Source organism: Rousettus aegyptiacus, unplaced genomic scaffold (genome assembly GCF_014176215.1).
Source record: "Rousettus aegyptiacus isolate mRouAeg1 unplaced genomic scaffold, mRouAeg1.p scaffold_m13_p_17, whole genome shotgun sequence".
Lineage (NCBI taxonomy): Eukaryota > Metazoa > Chordata > Mammalia > Chiroptera > Pteropodidae > Rousettus > Rousettus aegyptiacus.
Genome location: NW_023416292.1, coordinates 18,571,449 through 18,594,186, shown reverse-complemented (window position 1 = coordinate 18,594,186; position 22,738 = coordinate 18,571,449). Strand labels below are relative to the sequence as shown.

At 37.0% G+C, this 22,738-nt stretch overlaps 1 protein-coding gene across 8 annotated transcripts in view; it reads left to right on the top strand.

The window, feature by feature from the left end:
• RABGAP1L (RAB GTPase activating protein 1 like) overlaps positions 1-22,738 on the top strand; it is a 376,617-nt gene that overhangs the window by 95,019 nt on the left and 258,860 nt on the right. The gene's annotated exons all lie outside the window — the stretch shown is intronic.

Genomic DNA, 22,738 nt, shown 5'->3' with positions numbered 1-22,738 from the left:
ATTGATCTCATTCACCTATTAATTCACTCATTTATTCAGTAACTCTTGATTGAGCACCTTTTATCGGCCAGATTCCCCGTGGCAGGGCTGTGTAGATGAAGAGAGGAGGGTCGGAGTTACGTGTGTCTGAGCAGGATGGGAGAGGGAATCCCATAGAGGGGCGGCTTATGTAGTGGCTCAGCTGCCACTCAGTGACGCAGCTCGGATCATCCAGGCAGCCTCAGAAAGCGGAATCGGTGTGCTCTTTCCTTCCCTCGCTCCCCTCCCCCCAGCTGGCCAACCACATCCACTAATCGTGGATTAATGCGCGTCCCTTGCAGAATGGGAAGAATGTAATATAAGTTTGTTCTTGTTAGAATCAATATGGGAAATGAAAAACTTCAGAAAATATGTCATATCCACATGATATGACAAGAGAATACTTAATTGGCCACTTAGGATTGATGTAATAGAATTTTAACAAGTAATATTATAGTGTCTGTTCAATAAATGTTTGAGGACCTGTCGTCTGCGTGGTAATGTACTAAGGTGGTAATGCGTACTCAGTTTCAAAGTCAGTGAACTGCAAAAATACCATTCATTAGCTAATATGAAGTCCAGTTTCGTGGATCACAGAGAGCATGTGCTTAAACCTCTTTCAGAGGACAAAAAGGGCGTGAGCTGCAAATATTACTTTGGTAGTTGCTGCCAAAAATCTTTTTTGTAATATAAATAAAAAACAACCATTTAAAAACTCTTCAGGTTCTCTGCATTTTCAGGCATCGTGTGGACAGATGAAGCTTCGCCGTGTTTTTTTCTCATCAGGTTATCGGTACTGCTCAGAGCGAAGCCTGTCTTCTCTCAGCTCTCCAGTACATTGTTGTAGCAGATGGCTTTTAATAAAACATGTAGCTAAAGAAAAATTTTTACTCTATTTTTTTAGAATATTCTATAATTATAGTTGCTGGACATTCTCAAGAGGAAATGTTTAAATTGGTATTTTTCTTATGATTGAATAACATTTAGTGAAGATGTAACTGAAAAGTGAAATTGTGGCATCAGTCATGTATTTTTTATCTGGTAAGTTCTTACAACTAAATTAAACTCTGTACATCAGTTAGCTAGATAGAGGTTTGCTTTCCCTCTACCTGGTTTACATTTTAAAAATCGAAAGCAGCATGTCAGTCAGACAGCACTGCGCCAGGTTTCACGGAGAGGCAGGGCGTTGCTTAATTACGAAGCCGCTCTGTTCTCTGCCGTCACCTTGTCTACGTGTGGGAAATTAGCTTTTTGATAGAATGGGGTTATTCCAGCTGGGTCTGCACCACGCGCGTTTATAAACGCTGCAGACTCTTGTGCTGGCGCGTTATTGGTGTAGCCATAATATTCACAAAAATTTCTCTGGAAAATTTATAGTTCTTTAAAATTTATTAATGAAAAAACTAAGGTGGGCGAGGAGAATAAAGAATACTTACTATGCTGTAATGTAAATACCTCGAATACGTAGATACCAGAAGGTCTTCGTTAAAGGAAACTAAGACTTATGGTAGGAGATTATTTAAGAAAATGTTACCTTGTGTTTTCTCTTTCCTTGCATAATAAGGACAATGGTTTCTTACTACATAATTATATCTTCTTATTACTTTTTTCGTACAGCACAATTTTTATCAAATTTTCTTGGTCCTCATCCCCTGAGCTCTTACATTTTCTACCATATCTATATTGACACCTGCATGTAAAAATTACAGTTGTCTGTGAAGCTGAGGACCAAAAGGTTCCCCCAACACTGACATACTTGGGTAAGATTTAAAAAATAGATTCCTAGGTATTTTCATGTACTTAAGTCATAATGTTCTGTTTTTAGCAACAAATATTTTTCTTGTCCTTTAAACACAGTTACTAGTTTTGAGGTAAATTTTAAAAAAGATGATTTTCTAATGTTATCTTCATTTTCACATTATGGAATTTGAGTAGGAGTACACTGTTTTGACAGAAGGCCTTTGGGTTATTGTTGAGTATAGACGATTCAGTGACATAAAAGCTATATTTATAACTATAGAATTAAGGATAAGAGGGAAACAGTTATTTTTTTTTAAATCTCATGAGTTTTCAAGACTCTTGGATCCCAATTTCATAATAACATCTTTTGACCTTATCTCTCCATATTTCTAGAGCATATATATTTATATTTATTGGGTAATATGGTATAAGTTTTTCTAGGGTTTGTGCTTTGTCTTTCATTTCCTATTTCGTCAAATTCGTGTTTAGATATGCTTACTATTAATGAGTGTCCAGCTTAGAAAGGAGGGAGATGCCACAGATCCTTATGAGGCTGGTACCAAAAATCCATCCCCCTAACAAAGCGCACATTTCTGCTCATGTTGGTGGCAGTTCTGTTTTGCAGCTTCTTCCTTGATGATGTCACGAATCTTTCTCAGTATCTTCTCTTTCTCCTTTGGGGTCCCTTTATAGGTTATGTTTCTTTGTCTCTCATCATATCTTCCATTTTCTTTATACCTGCCTCTCTTTCTTAACTGTCCATAATGGAGCTCCGAAAAGTATTTTCATTATTTGTGGTTTTATATTTGCTTGGTTTCACGTTCCCTGTGAATTTCTCAGGTTAACTGGCTTTTTAGTTGCATGGCCTTTAGTTGATTTTTGAACTAAGATAGTGGACTGTCATCATAGAGAAACCATCATTTTGTTTTACTTTGTATTTCCAGAGCCTGGAACTGGCCCTTAATAAATATTTAGTGAATGACTAAGTATGTTAAACTCCATAGTGCTCCATGATCTTTTTTAAAGGAGAGGTTACGTGGCCATGGCACTGTAATTGAAGAATTGGGTTGGAAGTTATAACTGTTGGGGGAGCATTCGAGATCTTGTTCCCCAGCATATATTGTCGGTTTGGCTTAAATAAACTCTGATAAAAATTTAAAAAAAGGTTGTGAATATTGTTTTTATTTTTTAATGGAATACATCAAGTTATAGACTAGAGTTGATTAATTATAGTTTCACTATTTTTATCACATGTAATGATTAGCTCTTAGGGACCAGACTTCAAGAGTAGGCATTGAAAAGTTGTCTTTTTAATTTATTCAATTTTCACCATAAGATAAGTAATTATTTCTTTTGAGCTTATGGAGAAGACACCTAATTGTTAAAACGCACATATACAGATCCCTAAAGATGAAGTGGAGTGTATCTCCTATTGCAAACTCATATCCTAGTTCCTACTTCCTTTTCCCATCAAATAGGAAAAAATAAATGTGAGAAAACCAGAAGACCACTGAGTAAATTTAAGGTTATCGTAGGCCTTAGAAAAATTTAGTTCCTTTATGAAATTTCTTGAGCTTCCTCAAGAAGATACTAGATGAATACCATGTTGGGGATATTATTGATGCTCCAAAATTTTTTCAGACTTTAAAGCTTTATTCCATAAACTGGCTTTTGATTTAATTAACATATTAATTTCATAGAGTGTTTCAGATTAAGTATTGTAATTTATTTAATATATTCTAATTAAAAAAAAATTGTTCCATAACAATCGATTATGATTCTCATTTGGTTCCTTTTTTTCTATATTAAATCTTTACTTTTTCTAAATTCACAATTTATCATATCAGTAATGCTTCTATTAAGCTCTTAATAGACTTTAACTTTTTTAATATACGTTTTTATTCCTAATGAATAATGAATAAACTAGGTAAAAGTGGCTCAAAAGTTTTTAGCTTCTGGATTGGAATATTATGGGTATGCATTCTTCTGTAAGATAGAGCTTGTTACTACTGTTAGAATAATTCAGTCTCTTCTACCCTTTAAGAGGCTGATCTGACATGTTTATGAAAATTACTTAATATTTTAATAGATGACTTTTACCTTGATGCCTGCAAAAATGATATGAAAAAGGAGCAATTCCATTGAACTCTTTGAATCTTTGGTTCTTATTTGAAAGGTATCATGGCAATTTTTAATTGAGAGCTGATCTTAATTTTTCTACCCATCTGTCTAGTTGGCACCTAGGTACTTTTAAGATTAAGGTTCCATCTCTTCATGCAGATTATTTAATCAAAGTCTCTGAAGCTTTTTTACTTTACTTTCTAAGGGCCTCAGATCTTTACTCTGAAGGGTTTCAAAGCTCAAGCATGTTCAAGGATGATTTGGGTATGTTTACAAAATTTCTGTCTCATTCAGTTTCTCAGGGCTGATAGTCAAAAGGGAAATTGATCTTTATTGCATATTATTTAAAATGGGTATTTTTTTGAATAAAAAACCTATACTAGAACCTTATGTTAAGGGTTGGAGGAGTTCCCCTAGATAATTCAACATTCTCTTTTTCTGTTGAGGCTGATGATGATGGTATTGGGCTACAGTTCTTCCAACCCATTTCTGTGAAAAGACTCTTCCCCATTTGAACAGAAAATAGATTGAGCCTAATCCTCGGGAAAAGATGACACGTAGTGCGAAGATGAGAATCATTGTTTGTCCCAGTGGCACAATGTAGACTTGCATTAAGTGTTCTGGGACTAATTAATCAGGAAGCAACTCTAATTAAAAAGGAAACTGCTCATCAGCTGCCTGCCCAGGCTATTTTACAGAAGGAAACTGTAGAGTTAGCCACTTGCTGTCCAGCGTCTAGCAATGCTTCTTAACTGCTTATGTCCCAGTCGAAAGGGGTAATTTAAGGGTTTCCAGTGGACTATTTTGCAGTGATAAACTTTGATATTTAATGGACTTCTTTTCAGATGTAAATTTACACTACAGCAATAATTTTGCTGTTAGAATATTTTGATCGATCTCCAAGGCTGTTTAACTTGTAATCTTACCATGTTTTTTAAATCCTGGAACAAACCATGCTACTTAGATATAATCTTAGTAGACAACATTTGGGCGTATATATATAGATATATGTAAATAGAAACAAACATATATATGTCATGTTAGATCAAAATAAACATAAATATCTAACGATTAGTGAATTTGTCTATTTAAAACATTTTGACATTTCTGTTAGTTTAACAGTTTATTTGCCTTAACAGAAATCTTTTTAGAAAATTACCGCGTGAGAGAGTATTTTAATTTCACAAGCGTATGTGCATTATTATATATACCATATGTCTTGTTTCCCAGGCTCATTTGTGTTTGTGTTTGTGTGATGATTATTATATTCAGTATGTCAGATACTTCTTAATTTACTGAGTGGTAATTGATTATGAACTCACTAGTGAGAACCTTGGCCAGGGCAAACGTCCTGTGAATCCCGAGTAATTCCTTTTTAAGGGTAGATGCGTTTCTGTTAGACTTGTAGTTTCTTTAAAGAAAGGAGAAAAAGTTATTAACCCCCAAATGTCACTGACCTGCACTATGTGTGATGCATCTGTTGGCAGCAAGACAGTGTCTTGAGCAAGAACAGTGTTCAAGCCAGGAGCCATGGTTTTTGTTCAGATTTTGTCTCTCTGGGCTTATTTTTGTGTAAGGTTTCCTTTGCACCTTGAGTGTGTAAATTTGTGCTAATTAGCATAACTCAGTCAAATGTTCACCTTATTTGAAGTACTGTTCTATATGTTTATTTCATACATGAATTGATTTAGAAACCTGTATTTATCTTTGTGACTTATCTTCAGATTAGATTGATTTCAAGTACTAATATTACAGTTAATGCAGAAGTCTAACAGTTTAAATACTCAGGCCAAGGTCAAGTGGAAGATATATCAGGACCAATAATAGAAACTGGAGTTACGTGTAATTTATCCACGATTCGAGTGCTGAGGTGTGACAGCACGTGTGTGGAACTTGTGCCCATGGCCTGAGTTGCTCACCATCGTTTGTCCTTCCTGTTGGTGTCCATGTGGCTGTGCATGAAAGCCGTGCATCCCTCCGAAACGTGCTGGACAGCTCCAAGTTAGAAACTCAAATCGCGTACTAGGTCCTAGGTCACGTTTGGCTTCAGCAAGGGAGTAGGCGTTACTGCCGCCGGTGGTGTTTGTGACCACCACGCGGCACAGTCCAGCCACCGTGCAGGAGGCAGGGAAGGTCCCGCTGGTGCTCCCTTCTATCCAGTCTGCACCAGACTCAGCGTCTTAAGCCCTGACAGTGCCCAAGCATAGGGATCTTCTGGTGGCATATTAATACTTTGAGAGAATGTTTACAGTCAAATCAAGATTGTGTCTTTTTATTCCGGAGATGGAGATGTTCGCTAAGAATGCCTGCAACAGAGAAGCATCTTTGAGAAACCCATGTCTCATCTTGGCAATTTTAAGGGTTTGCTAAGGGTTTCACGATGCTTCAGAGGCACTCCGAAGAGTCTTTAAGGATTACTTAGTCCCAGAAAAATATGGCAGTATAACTAAATGCCAACATTATGTCACTTTGATCCTACGTAGAGTATAAACAGAATACAGTCCAAGGCACCAACTCCATACTTCCCTGCAAGTCTTGATTTAGTCATTAAAGCACCAAGTCGATTCCTGAGAATCTGTTCGTGGTTTGTTTGCTTCAATTTTAATTTCACCATTGCCTTTTTTTTTTTCTTTTTGGTCAGGATCATTATCTAGGACAGACCTCAGGTTTTAATGTGCAGTCAGAGCAGCTGTAGATCTTTTTAAAATGCAGATTCAGATTAAGTAGGTCTGTGGTGGGGCTTGTGATTCTCACTTCTAGCCCCATAGGCTGATGCCAACACTACTGCCAGTTACACAGTTTGAGTAGCAAGGGTCAAGGTCCTAGACCTTAAACTCTAAAATGTTTCTGAAATACTTTTTGAATGGCTATTAGCTCAGTGAACGCATGTAATTATTTCTGGCTTATTCTAGTTAAGAAAGATAAAATATACTAAAAAGTCACGATGTAGGTTACTTTTTACTACAAAATAGTCTGAAATTTTTTCCCTAATCATGGCTGGCCTTCATTGTAATACAGAGTTCATAACTAAACATTTATATTATAAAAAGATGGATAATAAGATTATATAGTTTAAAAACTAAAATAATGCTACATAAATAAATATAAAAATGATAACCATAAAAATGGGTTAAACATAGTTGCCCGATAAAGCTTACATTTTTTTCCTAATTTATGCTTTATGTAACATCTAAATCATCTGACATTTAGCTTTTGCTTGATGGAAAAGAAGGAAGGAAAGTCAGAGAATCAAAGAAGTAGAAGATGATTTTTTCTGAACGATTTTTCTCTCCTGGGTTTTGGCTGTCCACTTTCATTTTTGATTCATGCTTCTTGAATTCTCAAAATGTATAGAGCCTCTTAGGTTTTCCATTTGAGCCCAAAGAACAAGAATTAAATTTTACTTCCATTAATCTTCATTCCTGGACTACTTTTGACTCACGCATTTAAAACTGTAACACATTTTACTCCTTAGGAAGATAAGTCCTGTTTATATTTCTTCTGTTGGGTTATATTGAGAGAAGAGTTCTTTCCTTAGCCAGGCACATCAATTTAGAATATTCTAGCATGGAGGTCGTAGCTTAACACAGAGGTTGAAGTTATTGGAGAGCTATGTGTTTTTTTTTTTTTTTTCTTTTTGGAAATGGGTAAAGCTGTAGCCAGAATGATATTGTGACAAATGGTCCTCTAGGAAAACCCGGCCGGCACCTGCACTGTGGATCTGCAGCAATGCATACAAAATACTTTAACTCAAAGAGCCTCTTTATTTGTATTACTTTTTAGAAATCACTCCTAGGAAGAAAACGAGGTTAGCTGTTGTTCATGACATATTTGATCATTGACATAGACATAATGATAAGATCTGGAACATACTATATATATTAATCGAGATTGTTGGTTAAGAGAACATTAGATTGAATGTTGCTAATTTGTGGGAATGCTTTTTAAATGACGCTCACTATTCAAGGCATGTTTAGTATTATTCTAATGCGCAAGGGGGTTTATATACTAACTTGTAATTTTCATTTCTATCATTTCTCCTTTCCTTTTATGCTTAGTTTTGTTTGAGTGTCCAATATGGATTTGGGTTTTGTTGGGCCTGACACATATAATTTTGGGGGGCAATTTTTGTGTGTGTGAATTTTTCAAGAGCATATAATGATGTGAAGATATTTCTAGGGACCCTTCTAAGCTAGACTGAAGCTTAAGCTTCATCGTCTGCCAGTATCATGAATTGAGAAAATACTTCGTACTTTCTTCCCGTTAAAGTGAATCCAGTATAGCTAGAAAGAGCCTAGGTTGTATGTAGCAACTGGGATTCAAACGTAGGTTTTCTCCATCTTCTGTGCTATTGTTGGAGTCCTAGGTACATCTTTTCCAAGGTGACAACAGCAGCTTTCTAAATGCTTTTCCCACTTCCATTTTTTCCCACACCCTGCTTTCCTCACAGCCTGTTCTCTAAATTGCAGCCAGAGAACTTTTTAAAAAACCTTTTAGTGATGTATTTAGGATAAAGAACAAAATCCAGATATTTATCACTGTTTTCAGTGCTCTTCATTCTTTCCTGAAGACCCACGTTTTTCTCTGCTCTCATTTCCCTTGAGCCTGAAATAACCTCTTCTGCATTACTTCGGTGCGGGGCTGTTGGTGGCAACATAGTTCTGTATCTGAAAATGTCTTTATTTTGACTTTATTCTTGAAGGGTATTTTCCCTGGACATAGACTATTGGGTTGACAGTTTTTTCTTTCAGCATTTTGAAGATGTTATTCCACTGCCTTTGGGCTCCTGTAATTTCTGATGAAAGTAAATTATTATTCCAGAATCAGTTTCTTGAGCACGTGCAGTTGCATAAGACCCCACACTTGGAACAGCTCTGTGCTTGGTTAGATTTTCTGCCATTGCTGTCTTGAAATTCTTAATAGTTTTTAATAATGGGCCCTATGTTTTCTTATTGCACTGATGCCCACAAATTTTACAGCTGGCCCCGCATCATTTGAATTCTCGTTCCCCAGTATATAATATGTCGTTTTTCTCTGGCTGCTTTCAAGATTTGTCTCTTGTCACTTTGGTTTTCAACAGTGTGACTGTGATATTCCTAGGCATGGTTTTCATGTTAATTCTGCTTGGGGCTACAGACCTTCTTAAATCTGTAAATTTATGTCTTTCACCAATTTTGGAAAGATCTAAGATGTTATTTCTTCAACTATCTCTTAGGTGGCTTCTAAACAGCAGAAATTTACTTCTCACAGTTCTGGAGGCTGGGAAGTCCAGGGTCGTGGCACAGGCAGAGTTGGTGTGTGATGAGGGCCCACTTTCTTGTTCACAGATGGTGACTTCTTATTTTGTCATCACGTGGTGGAGGGGGCAAGGGAGCTTTCTCGGATGTGTTTATGAGAGCACTCATCACTTCCCAAAGGCCCCACTATCTGCCACCTTGAGGGCTAGAATTTCAACATACGAATTTTAGTCTCCAGAAATAACCCTTCAGGGTTTATAAGGTTTTTCTGTATACTGATTTTTATCCTTATGAAAGCTTCTTATAATACCGAGTTAGACCAGCAATAAACCCCCCTTTATTGATGTGGAAAATGTGCTGTGTGTAAAACTGCTTTTCTCTATCAAAATGAACTGCATAATATTTCCAAGCTGCCATTTACCTGTACTTTGAATTATGAATCGACTAATGAAAACATTTAAAAGACTTCTTGGCCAAAAGGGCTATTTAAATGCTAATCAATATACTTTGGGATGAAAATGCATTATAAATATTTATATTTAATAATTTTTCTCTGTCATCTTTTTGGAGATTCTTTTGAAGGTTTCTTTCTTTGCTTCTTTCTTTTCTTCTTTCCCTCCTCCCTCCTTCCTTCTCTTCTTCCTTTCCTAGTATAGAGTACTGTTCTGTAAAGGCTATCGTCTGTCTAGTGCCAAGCCCTCAAATCTAATTTTGGAACAACTTCTGTAGGTAATTTAAGTACAGAAGGTAGACTGAGTGTTCATTTTACTTTTGATTTATATATGACATCTGTTTGGGACTAAACTTACTTTCTTTTCAGAAACAGAAAAAATATATATTTATTTTAGGATATGTAGGCCAAAGGCAAATGATCTAAGTGCCTAGTTCCTAAAGAAAAAGTCATTTCAGCTTATAAGAAAAGATATATTTGACCAACATCAAGGGATTTCAAAAGGAAAGCATAGTATACAGTATGCTTTCAAGAAAAGTTTACCGAATGATGAAAGGAGATGTGTGACTAGGTTTTCATGGCCTTTGTATCGGATATGTCTTTTTTTCCTGACCCACAACCAAAGGGAGGTTGCACAGTGCGGTGTTCGGTAGTGTTGGCTCGGAACGAGGCGTTCTGATGGTGGAAAAATAATAACCCTACGCACCTTACGCTCAGACTCCATGCCCTCAGGACAGGCGCAGACGCCGGCTCAGAGTTTAGCTTCCGCTGCATTTCAGTTCTCAACTTGGCATTTAAAATTTGTAAAATGCAGATTTAACCTTCATTTCTTCCCTCAAGGCCATGTCATTTCTGTATTTCTCTAGTGATTAAATGCTTTTTGGTAATGATGAAAATCACGTCGTATTGAGTTTCAGAAATGTTTTATTATATGCTTTTCAGATTTTAATATAAGGTACCTCAGTCATGTGTACTCAACCATATTTTAAATAAACAGTAGCCATATTTTAAATCAAAATGGGGCAGCAATTGGCTTTTTGTCTCTTTCATAGGAAACAAAAGGTGCCGAGTGATTCAAATCACATTCAATGCAGTAATCTCCTTGAAATCACACTTTTTCTGAAGTGTCTTATTGCTACTATGAAATAAAAACAGGAATTAATTCCAGTCTTTATATTTATTGATCTGTATAATAGCATCATTTATAGTACACCTTTATGTTTCATTTGTCCCCACGATTAGCATTTTATTCACAAGATTATTGTTAAAAAATTGTAGTGTACATTTGGAATGTAAGTTAAAATGAGACAATATAGGAGTATCCTTTAACATTTAGAACAGAATGGTTAAATTGTCCTCGTTGGTCAGTGCAAGTACATCATGGAGGACTTGCTGCTTTTTTTTATGTTTTGGTTGGTAAGGAAGACTGTTACATGCTGAACATTATCTGAGATGTCATCAGCCACAGCATTGGCAATCTTTTTGTCATGCCGAGTTTCTTCCACTGGAATCTGTTGTGGCGTTTGCTGTAGATGACAGTTGACCTGTCTGACCCGCAGACACTGTAGTATGTTATTCTTCATCAGTAGTTTTCCACGGCTCTTACAGCTACAGTCCTGTGTCCCAGCCCACGTTTATAACCTCCTTAACAGGAACTCTTGTGAATATAAAAATTTCAGGGTTCTCAAGAACCTAAGAAAAGCGACTAGTGTTGCTATCACTTCCTTCATTTGGTACGTATCTTATTTCATAAATGAGACAAATCAGGCTTTGGGGACTGTGAGAAGTCAAGTAACTTTCCCTGTCATCCAGACCCACTAGAACTTTCTTTTCTCGTTTTTAGTGGCATTTGCCTGAGACACGAAGACTATTTGTAATGATAGTATTCAGAATTCTCCACAAACTTGGATTCTTATGAAAATATCCCCAAATATAAGGAGTAAATTAGACATAACCTAATACTTTTTATTCTAATGGATTTTAAAAAACTGAATAAGTAAAAAAAGAACAAAACCAAGCCAAACCCAACACCTTTAGTCTGATGATCCTGCCTTCTGTTAATGGTGAGATTTAGAGCAGTGTTTTCCACAAATACAGTACATCCTCGTGTTACCTCAGAATGGACATTTTTCTCTTGATTCTGTTTGTTAATTAAACCCACTTTATGCAAAGTTAAAATTTACAAATGTAAATACATTCCTGACCTATTTGGTAAATGGCTTGTCCGAAATGTTCCAAAACCTTTTAATACCCATTTTGTGCACAGACAAAAACCTTAATTGCAATAACACCATACATCTAGTTCCTTAGGAAGTTCAAAAGATTAGAGTTATAATTAAGTTTCATATACTTAGAAGAAAGTTCATTGGTGGAATAACATTTATGAGTGTCATTGTTGTTGCCCAGGCGGCAGAATTTCACCGTATATTGCAATCAATTAGCCACCACTGTCTTCATGTTCTGTGAGAAATACTTTTGTGTTCAAAACCTTCGCTCTTGAACAACACTGATAATTTCATTTTCCTTTGGGGCATACAACTGTTCCCAGCCTACTCAGTGCCATACCAGGGCATAAAATCATCTTGACAGAAAGCTCTAAATTATAAATAGTCCCGTAATGACATTCAGCTTGGGCGGTACATTTATAAAAGGAGTTATTAAGGAAAATGTCATTCTAACCCATTACTTTAACCAGAATCCTTCACATTTCTGCAGTCTTTTGGTACCCAGATAATATTTGCATATGTAAGCATTTAAACAAGTAGAACTATCAAATTTACAAGTATAAAGACATACTAGGGGTATTAGATAAATGATTTTCTAAAATTTTCTGAAACTTTTCTGTCACAAATACACCTTAATGCATGCCTTTTACTGTGAAGACTGCTGGAAGACTTGGAATATTAACACTCCATGGTTTTGATATTATTCAAAAGGCATAGATTCAAAATACTTTATATATAATAAAAGAAACAAGAATCAGAAGTTGATTCATTTCATTGTTATTTTATAAGCAACTTCAGAATATTGGGTATTAATAAAATTCTATGAGCAGTTTTTTCCTAGCGTAAATGGCGATTATAGATTACTTGTTTTTAGTGTTCTGATTTTTAAATACCCAGTTAATTCTGGCATCTTTTTGGCACATTTAAATTCTATGAAAATCTGCTTTTAATCTTAAGCATATTTTTCTTTGAACATAAATATTTTTTTCCAAAAAGCTTCAATTGTTAAATAACTGTATTTCTATCAATCATCTATTTCATACCACTTGTTTACCAGGTTATTTCGGTATCTGAAAGTGGGGGTAGGTCAGCGAGAGTGAACGGGGAAAGCAGAGGGCGGTAGCATTTGTGACATGCGTCCACGTCCAGACCCACCCTTACCAGGCCCGTGTTTGGTCTGTGTCATCCCTGAAAACGCTCGGAGCGTTGCTGGGCTGAGGCTGGCGTTGTGGAGATGCCAGAGTCGGAGGAACGGGAACAGTGGATCTCCGCGAATATGCGTGTCAGTGTTCGCGTGCGTGTGAACGTTCGCGGTCCTGGTCCCCACCTCGAGCTGGTAAACGTGGTCACATGGTTCTGCTTAATGGGCCAAAATTACCTAGCCCATCGCCGATCCCTACTTCAGGGTTCTAATTCAGTTTTTAATCCCATTTTCTTCTTGATCCCAAACCCTGCTTAAGAGAGACATTTTCTTATTAGGCTCCTGCCAGTTTGGCAACATTTATTCCCCTTTCAGGCATGCCTTGAAAACAGCATAATAGGTTTATTCTTTCTTTTCTCAATTTCTGTCTCTTAAAAGTGATTTCTGTCAAAGGTTCAATGTTCTGAGTTGTTCCCTATGCTACCTAATCACTTTAACCACTTAGCTTTGCAGCTGCCTGGTGAAAAACAAAGTTGTGTTGGCAGATGTGGGTCAATCTCCTGATTTCTTATTTTCCTCATTCCCTTATAACATGACCCAAAGATGATGAGAAAGTATAATATTTTTAGCTTTCTTTTAAAAAGCTTTATATTCTGGATGAGTTTAAGCCACCCCAATTTCTGATATTTTAAGAGAATCCTGCTGTTTATTTTAGATTGACTCCAGCTTTATAAAATAATCTTTTGTGTTGATATTCAGCAGGAAAAACCACAAATTTCTCTATTTAGCAAATATTATTATCTTTTATTATGCACCAGGTACTGTGCTTATCACTAAAGGTAATGTAAGCATAGAGGTTTTCAGAGGAGCTTATAAACTAACTAGTGAAGAAGATGGTTGAATATACTCAAAACTCTGTTGGTGGGTGAATTAAATTGTTAAGTAAATTATTTTAAGCTTCTGCGACAGACTTTTAATGATCTTGTGTGTAAGGACATCCCTGGTCTGAGGGTTAGAAGGTTTTCATTCCATTCTTTTCTGTTGACATTTCCTGTTCCATCATATGTTTAATGTGATCTTGAATACGCCATACAGTATAAAGTCAGTAATGTCTGTTTCTGAAACATTACGAGATCTTTGGGGGGAAAGTGCTGTGTCAATGGAAATACAGACTGAACATCTGCGATTGTGTTGGCTCCGTGATGCGTAGAAAGATAAATGAGACAATCGCTAGGTTTAGGAGCCGACGGTGCAGTGTATGGGGAGGAAACGGGGCATGGGAGAAGTGCGTGGAGGATGGGGTCACAATCCAGACGTTTCTTTAGTGCTTTCGTGTAAATGCAAACGTATGTTTAAATGAGCATCTTACGATAATTATGTCATCTTTTATAACTTTTTTCATCTGTTCATATGATTTGTAATTGGATATTTTCTATAAGCTTATGGGCACCGTAGATGCAAATAATGTTATTTTCTTATAACCTACTTAGTTTTCTTTAGCTTGGTTTCCCTTTCACTCGTATTACCGGAGAACTTAACCGTCATTATTAAAAGACATCTTTTGAACATCAGCTACTGTGTGTTGATGGGGTTTTCAACTTTGAGTAATATGCCACACCATTTCACGGAGGGGGAAGCCCTCAATGATCTCCTTCCGCCAGCGCTGACTATAAACGTTATTTCAATGTTACCTGAATAGGTGGCAATACAAAATTAAATAGAAACTATACGTTTAACACTTGTGATCATAATAAATCAAATACAAGCACACTATAAAATCAATGAAAATCTGTACTTACAGTATTAATTAATGTTACGGAAAGGTCATTTCCCTGACATTAAATTGCTGTCCACAGGGTGAATGTGATCCTGACAGCCACAGTGTAGATTTCTTTCTGAGCTTGGCATCCTTGTAGGACCGTGTGCCTTCAGATGACTCACGTTTTCCCAGCATGCTTTTCCAACCCACTGGAAAAACTTATTTGTATGGTGTGGTGTTAGGTCATGTGACCTTCACTTAGTGCATCATTTACATATCAAATGCCTTAATGCTCTATTTTCTTAGCCTGCAACAAATTAAGAACTACTTGGCTCCAACACAGGGTAAATGCTTCAACAAATGTTGGCATCAGAATTGCAGAATGATACTTCATTCTGAGATAGCAGCCAGATTATCAAAATCGACTTCTGGTAAAGCTTTAGATTGTTGTGGAAATAAAAGTTGAAAATTAAAAAATATTATAGCATGTTCATGGACCACTAAAGATATACTCTCAAAGATTCCTTAGACTCCAGTTTGAAAAATATAAAATGTATAGTATGTACGTAGACATAGTATGTACATAGACAAACACTATATGTGTGACATAAACAAGAAGAAATCCACCAACTATTATAAAACTAATTATATAGGCACTACATGTATGTAAATTACCACATTGTTAAATATCATGATCAAATTAATGTTTGAATAATTTACTTATATTTCAAAGACACAGTCTGATATTTTTGAGTGCTCGTATTCTTTTTTTTTGGTAAAAATTAGGAAAAATAAGATTTGTTGGATAAGTCTAATATGTGTAGATTAAGAATAAAGCAAGGTATTTATTCATTATTTTTTTGGAATAAAGCAAGATATTTAAATTATTTACCTAAAGGACAATAGCAGGTATTCATTTTAATAAAAGTAGTAGCGGTCATCGTGAGTCGCCTCCCGGGGGAGGTTGGGAGGGGCAGAGAGCCTGTCGCCATCGGACTCTGCCGCGGGAGGCCCTCCCAGCCACAAGCGGCCCCGCTCCCTTTCCGGGTCTAAAGGAGAATTTAGACCTAGAAATAAATCGCAGCTCTTTTTCACCAAGTCCAGTCTGAGCGTCTCAGGTTATCTTTACAAGATAAACCACTGCTAGCTTAAAAATAAGGCAACGGGTTTTTTTGGGGAAAAAAATACTAAAAAAGGAGACGAATAAAGACTACAAATAAAGTAGAAGGCTACGGAGAGACATACACAGGGGTCTATTCCAAGCCCGTTCTCTGCAGCCTATAAATGCGAGAGAAGTGTGCATTGTTAGCACCATAGCTACTACGGCGTCCCCTGAATCGTGGTCCTTAGTTATTAGAAAGGATCAAATGAAAATATGTAAAGGAAGACTCAGCTCGATTTCCTAACGCAAAGCATGTAAATCTAAGACGTTAATTTCTTAATCTGTCTCTGGGAAATTACTCAGTTGCTGTTACCGTCAGGGTCCAGGCCTTCGAAGACTCGAGCGGTGCGCGTCGGACTTCCACGGGTCCCCCCAGGACCGCCTCGCACCCCCGCGCTGCGCTTCCGGGCCAGCGAAGCCGCCCGTTTCCGTTCATTCTCCTCTGGGCTGTGACGTCCGTGAGAAACAGGTTGCAGAATCTCGAATAATACCTTGCATGCGATAGGCCTTCCGTCAAACTTCAATTTTACCGAACTCCATGCGGTGAATCTGGGCGAAGCACGCGGACAGCGAGGAGGTCTTTCCCATGTCCAGTGCGTTCTAGGGCAGAGCAGTGAGCACGGGAGGTGGGAAGCAAGTCAGAAGAACCAAATCCGGAGGTCACGTAAACCCTGAGACGTTGAGTCCCATCGAGCGTGCGTTCGTTGAGGTGCCAGCATTTCCTGCCATCCGTGGCGTTTGGTAACTTGTATAGTTATCAGAGCAGTGATGTTGAGTAAGTATAGCGCGATGAGGGGTGTGAGGAATATAAAAAATACTTCAACTCTTGCGCTGAAGGTTTTGTTTTTAAATTTGGACTCCAGAGAAAACTTGGAGAGACAAGAGCATGAGTATTTCAAGTTTTCTTTTGAAAACTGAGTCATAGATGTTGCATTTCAAGCCAAGGAAAGGTTTTATTACTTTACACTTCGTGGCTTTTTGAAATTCTAGTTGCTATAACAACTTTGATATTTCTTTTATTATTTTTAGCGCTTCAGTTGCCATAACAATAAGAGATTTTAAAAAATAGAAATTTCTTATAAGGGAAAATCTCTTTCGATTAAAAATGAGTTTGAATCAACATTTCTTTCCTATAATATGAACCCATTATTTAAAATGTAACTGATATGCTGTTTTCATACACTTTTAATAGACTTTTGTAGGAGATGTTTTAAGGTTCAACTATTTCCTCTGAATTTTTACTGTACAAAAATTAAAGGTAGGTGGGTGTATTGAACCCTTTTATGAGATAATACTTGATGAGATTTCATTGATACAAAAATCTTTTTAAGCAGTTTAATTTCCAGATTGGTTATTTCATGAAGTAAGAGAGCAATGTGATTGATGGATAGCTCTTCCATGGAAAATATAAGAAAGCCTGGAATTTCCTTTTCCCCATGTTCTTTTATCGTATCTATTGCCATACTAAAACGGTCGTCGCCTCTCTTATCCAGAAATAACTGACAGCTCAGGCCTGAGCTACGGCGCTTTACCCAGACAGCAGTTCTGCTATTTACTCTTTGAGAAGAAAATTCTTATAAGTGTAGTTTCTGATATTTAAGCCTCTAGAAAATTAAAGATAGCAAATTAGAAGAGGAATGAAGGGTACTGCTATACTTGTTATACAAATAGAGTCAGAAAATATGGCCAGCTATGTATTCTTTTCTAGATGCTCAGTTTGCAAATTAAACCAGTCCATCCCTTCCTCCCTCCTTCCCTCCCTCCCTCCTTCCCTCCAACATATATTGAACTTAGCTGCTGCAAAGGTATGATTGTATCATAAGGCAGTGTTCTAATTGATGTTAATGGTGATGATTCCAGCCTAGCAGGCTTATGTCAAATTATGTTCAGACTTTTCTGTTTAAGAAGGCAGAGGAGTAGATGTTACATCTTATAAAGGTTTAAATGTAAAATTTAATAGAATAAAACAAAAATTTTAAAATTTAAGAAGAGGAAAGAAACCAGTTATTTGGGAATCGCAGGATCTACGTAACTGAGGTTTTCGTGAACTAAGTTTTGGTAATTTTTATGTTACTATGTTGCTAATCACAGGAATTTCTAAGATGCATAGTTAGATTCAGACGATGTATTATTTTCTAACCTCAACAGGTTACTTGCGGCTATAATTTTTTTAAGGAGAAATGATTGAACAAAAAACCAGCTGACAATAATGAATATGTTTACTTACACTATCAGTGAGCTTGGAATGAAAAACTGCTATGTGCTTTTCAGGGTTTACTTTTAGTGTTTAAGTAAATAACAAACTGTAAAAGGTAGATATTATTGCAGTCAGCAGTAATGTAATGACAGGTGTAGAGCCGGAGGGGGGAAAGGGCGGTCAGGGGATCATTTCATAAATATGTAAATGTCTAACCGATGTACTATATACTCGAAACTAACGATAAAATAAAATTTTTAAAAAAGTAGATATGATTATCTCCATTTACATGTGGAGAGGATGACACATCCAAAGCCGCCTAGGTAATGAGTTCTGTAGCCAGTGTCCAGCCCAGGTGCGGCTCCTCCTAGAGCCTCTATGAACTTGATAAATGTGCAGTATAGGTAAAACTGTGGCTTGGAGAAATGGAAAGAAAGATAGTAATGTCCCCGGTGTTATTTTATTACTTTGATACTGTTTTTGGCCAAATTTTAATTGTATATTTATGTCTGAGGATTTCCCCTACTAAGAGTTAAACATACATGTAAATTAGTATTTTTTCCTTTATTTTTCTTTGCGGTTGACTAAAGATAATGGAATCTCTCAGAGGTTTTGCTTTCTTGGCCAGTTATCTTAGGTCCCAGCTAGCTAGGGCAGCCTCAGAGTGTTGTGTAACTGGCATTTAATAAGAAGGCTTTTCTCGCTCAGTGCCTCACTTGCATCTGGGCCACTGTGTCTGTGAGTACAAACACTGGGCCTTGAGTCAGGTGTACTGATTCAGAGGGCGTGAGAGGCGGCACAGGCTCCACGTACTCACTCTGTCCAGCAGTATCTGTTCCTTTAGACACTTGGGTAACTCATTCTGGATGGGACACTGCTTTGGGAAAACGCTGATGTTCTCCTTTACAGTCGTCGGTATATATTTTCCTGGCGGTGCCTTAAAAGTCACTCAATTGATTTAAGGCTTTGATTTGGTGGTTTTATACAGAAATGGAGCACTTCGAAATATGCAAGTGCAGTTGTAGCTTTCATTCTCTTTGACTGTAAACTATATGTATCAAGATAACACAATGTTTTCATCATCATTGAAGTTTCCTTATACCTTTTGCCAGTCAACACACACACACACACACACACACACCCACCCAACCTCCCTCTGAGGCAACTATGTTCTGATTTCTTTCATCAAAAATTAGTTTCACCTATTCCAGAACTTCATGGTATGGACATATCACCATTAGTTTATTCATTCTCCTGTTGATGGATGTATGGTTGTTTCCAGCTTGGGACTACTGCATACATTTTTACACAAGTTTTTAATGGATATATGTTTTTGTTTCTATTGAGAGGATTTGATGGATCGTAGTGTAGATGTTTGATGTTATAAGAAATTCTCAAACTGTTTCAAAGTTGAGCCATTTTACAATACAGTCAATAGCAATTTATGAGTTTCAATTGTTCTGTATCTTTACCAATATTTAGCATTTGTCAGTGTTTTAATTTTGGACATTTTGGTAGGTATATAATGATATCTCATTGAGATTTTAGTTTGCCTTTTCTTGATGACTAGATGCTCAGAACTTTTCCATTGTCTTAATGGCCATTTGTATACCTTCCTCTGTGAAGTATCTATACAAATATTTTCCCATTTTTAAATTGGATTATTTGTATTTTTATTAACAAAGTTAGTATATCTCTCTATTTACTTGGGACTTTTTAATTTTCCTCAGTGACATTTTGTAGCATTCAGGGTAGAGATCTTAATGCATCTTTTGTTAAATTTATTTATATTTTTTGTTTTTTGAGGGTATTGGAAGTGGTTTATTGTTTTGAAAATTTGTTTACTGTTGTTCGTTGCATGTGTATAGAAATGCAACGATTTTTGTGTATTGACCTTGCATTTTGACAAAATTTACTTGTTAGTTCTAATGGGCTTTTGGGTGGAGTTCGTTTTAGTATTTCTCATGTATGCAGTCGTGTCTTTCTTTTCCTGTATGGCTTAACTGTTATTTTTCTTCTTCTTTTTCATCCTGTTGCACTGGCGGGGGCGTCCAGTGCGATGTGCGTAGACACGGTGAGAGCAGACGTCCTTGCCTCTGGGAGGAAGCGTTTACTCTTCCACCATTAAACATCGCGGTAGCTGTGCGTTTCCCCGTGGAGTGTTTCCCGCAGCCCCCCAGGTTGAGAAAGTATTCTTCTGTAGCGCCACGAACTTGACATTTGTGAAATATTTTATTTGCCAATAACCTGCTTTGTAATGAAATGAAGTTAACAACATAAGCTTGCTTTTTGCCTGCGAGAGGTCACTCAATCAGCGGATTGTAACACGTGCCACTTCGGAGGGGTTATTTTTTCGTTGGCACCTTGACCGCGTTGCCTCGATACCGTTGTTGCTGCATTTGATTGTACTGCATTTAAAATACATTGATATTGCATTTTGCAGCATCTGCCATTTAAAAAATAATAATCATTTTCTCTTGCTAGATAGATTTTTCAAAGCACTAGTCACATATTCATATTGAGTTGGGTGTAGGAAGAGGTATTGGAGTGTTACCCTTCATTTGAATAAATTAGAAACTAATTATTTTTCCCCCTACAATTCGGTCATATGTTTTATAGTTCTCTTGTGAAGCTTGTCTGCCATACGAGGGATTGGAAGGAATTTTGCGTATTCTGAGTTTCACAAAATTGGTTATTAGTGTTGTTCTGTCATCTTGTAGACCCTTCAAGCTATTTTTATATGCTTTACATTAAAATTACATTGAATATTTGCCTGGCTCCAGTTCTATACCCAGCACTGTCGTGGAGGCAGGCACCTGACTCATCACGGGGGACGAAACAGCTGTCGTCGCCCCCATGGGCCCCGCAGTCCAGTCAGGAAGATACAGTTGAATGACATAGATCATTATAAACTACGGTAAGTGTGGGATCTGGTCTGCTCTGGGAATGCCCATCGGGTTTCCCTGAGGAGGTGGCGTTTGACTTGAAACCTGAAGGTCGCATCCGACTTAGCGAAGAGGAGTGTGATGATGGCCCAGTAAGCGCAGGCACAGATAACCCACGGCAGCTAGGAACATAGCAGAGACGTGTGGGACCGGGGGCGGGGGGGTGCGGGCCGCATGGTGGGGGGAGGGCGAGCCAGTTTAGCTACCCGAAACACTACAGAAACGTAAGATTGGAGAGCGGCATGGAGGCTGGACTTCATAGCGCCTGTCAAGAGTTTTTCCTAAGGGGGCAGTGTGAAAACACTGCAGTATTTGAAACAGGGGATGATACCGTCTTTGCGTTTTGGAAAGAATATTTTGTTTTGTGCATAATGGATTGAAGAGAGGCTACAGACCACTCAGGAAGCCACTGCAGCAGTCCACACGTAGATGGGCTGAGCTTGCTTGGGGTAGTCACAGTGGAGACGGAGAAAAGTGGACCAATGAGAGTAGTGGAAGAAATGGATAAATTCCGAGTGCATATACCTTTTCGTGCATTTTAAAAAACTACATTTAAAAACCTTTTACTTTATTAAATCGAATTAAGTAAAAAAGTTTACTTTTTAATGTATTAGTCATATACTTCTCCTTGATAGCCACTGCCCACTGTTTATTCCGTTTACCATCGATGGCTCATGGCCCTCTGGGGCTTTACTGTTTAGGTCCTAGTAAGTAGTTGCTCGAATTGCTTAGGTATTTATTTAATAATAAAATACTGATACATATAAAATAATATATAACATCTTTAAGGTATAAATGAAAAGGTCAACAACTGTGATGTATCATCTTGTAAAGTTATATAGTTTTAGCTGTTAGAAGTAATTCTGAAGCAATCCCAAATAATGATTTCTCTTAGGAATTGCCTGACTGGCATTCATCAGTTAAAACGAGAGGAGGGATAATGATCGTATTAAGAATGGCAGTAATAAAACACCTAATGACCCCTAAAATGAAGAGAATTATGCCTAGTACGAAAACAAAAAAAATGCTTTATGTAATGAGCTATCTAAATATATGACATCAATGCTCTTTCATTTTTAGAGTTTTGCATTATAAATTAGTTACTATTAAAATCAGATTAGGAAAAAAAAAAAAAGAATGGAAAGGAAGAAAAGTGAGGGGCTCCGGAAAGGAGAAAATTATCTCGTGAGAACTACTGAAGCTTTTTGGTAGAAGTTGGAAAGAAAGAAGGACGTTTGGGGAGTCATAGGCGCTCCTTGCACTTTTTCGTTCGCGTTATCATATGCCTTTGAAAGCACGTACAATTATGGATTGTTTACAGTATTCTTAGAATCAGATCACTGCCAGCGATTTTTAGAAAATAAAAGTGTCCAACGAAAATGATTTAATACTTGAATTTCCTTAAAGGAGAGTTTTTTGGGGGACATTTTCCTGATTTTAGCAATATTACAATTGAAAACTTTTAAACATGAGCAGTCTGTACTTGTTAAATGATTTCTTTATATTTTGGTGACTTTAGTAAGTGATAGCATTTTATTTTTCAATAGTTTTCTAGTAAGGCTTAGTATTTAACTCTATATGGAATGTGGGAATTGTCCACATTTATGAATATGTATCAAATGTAATTTTTATTTTGAATATTTATTATTATCGTAAGAGAGAATGTTAGTTAAATCCAATCTTGTTGATTTTAGTACTTTAGGGATCCCTAAAAGTCAAAATGCTTCCCTGTAAAATAGGAC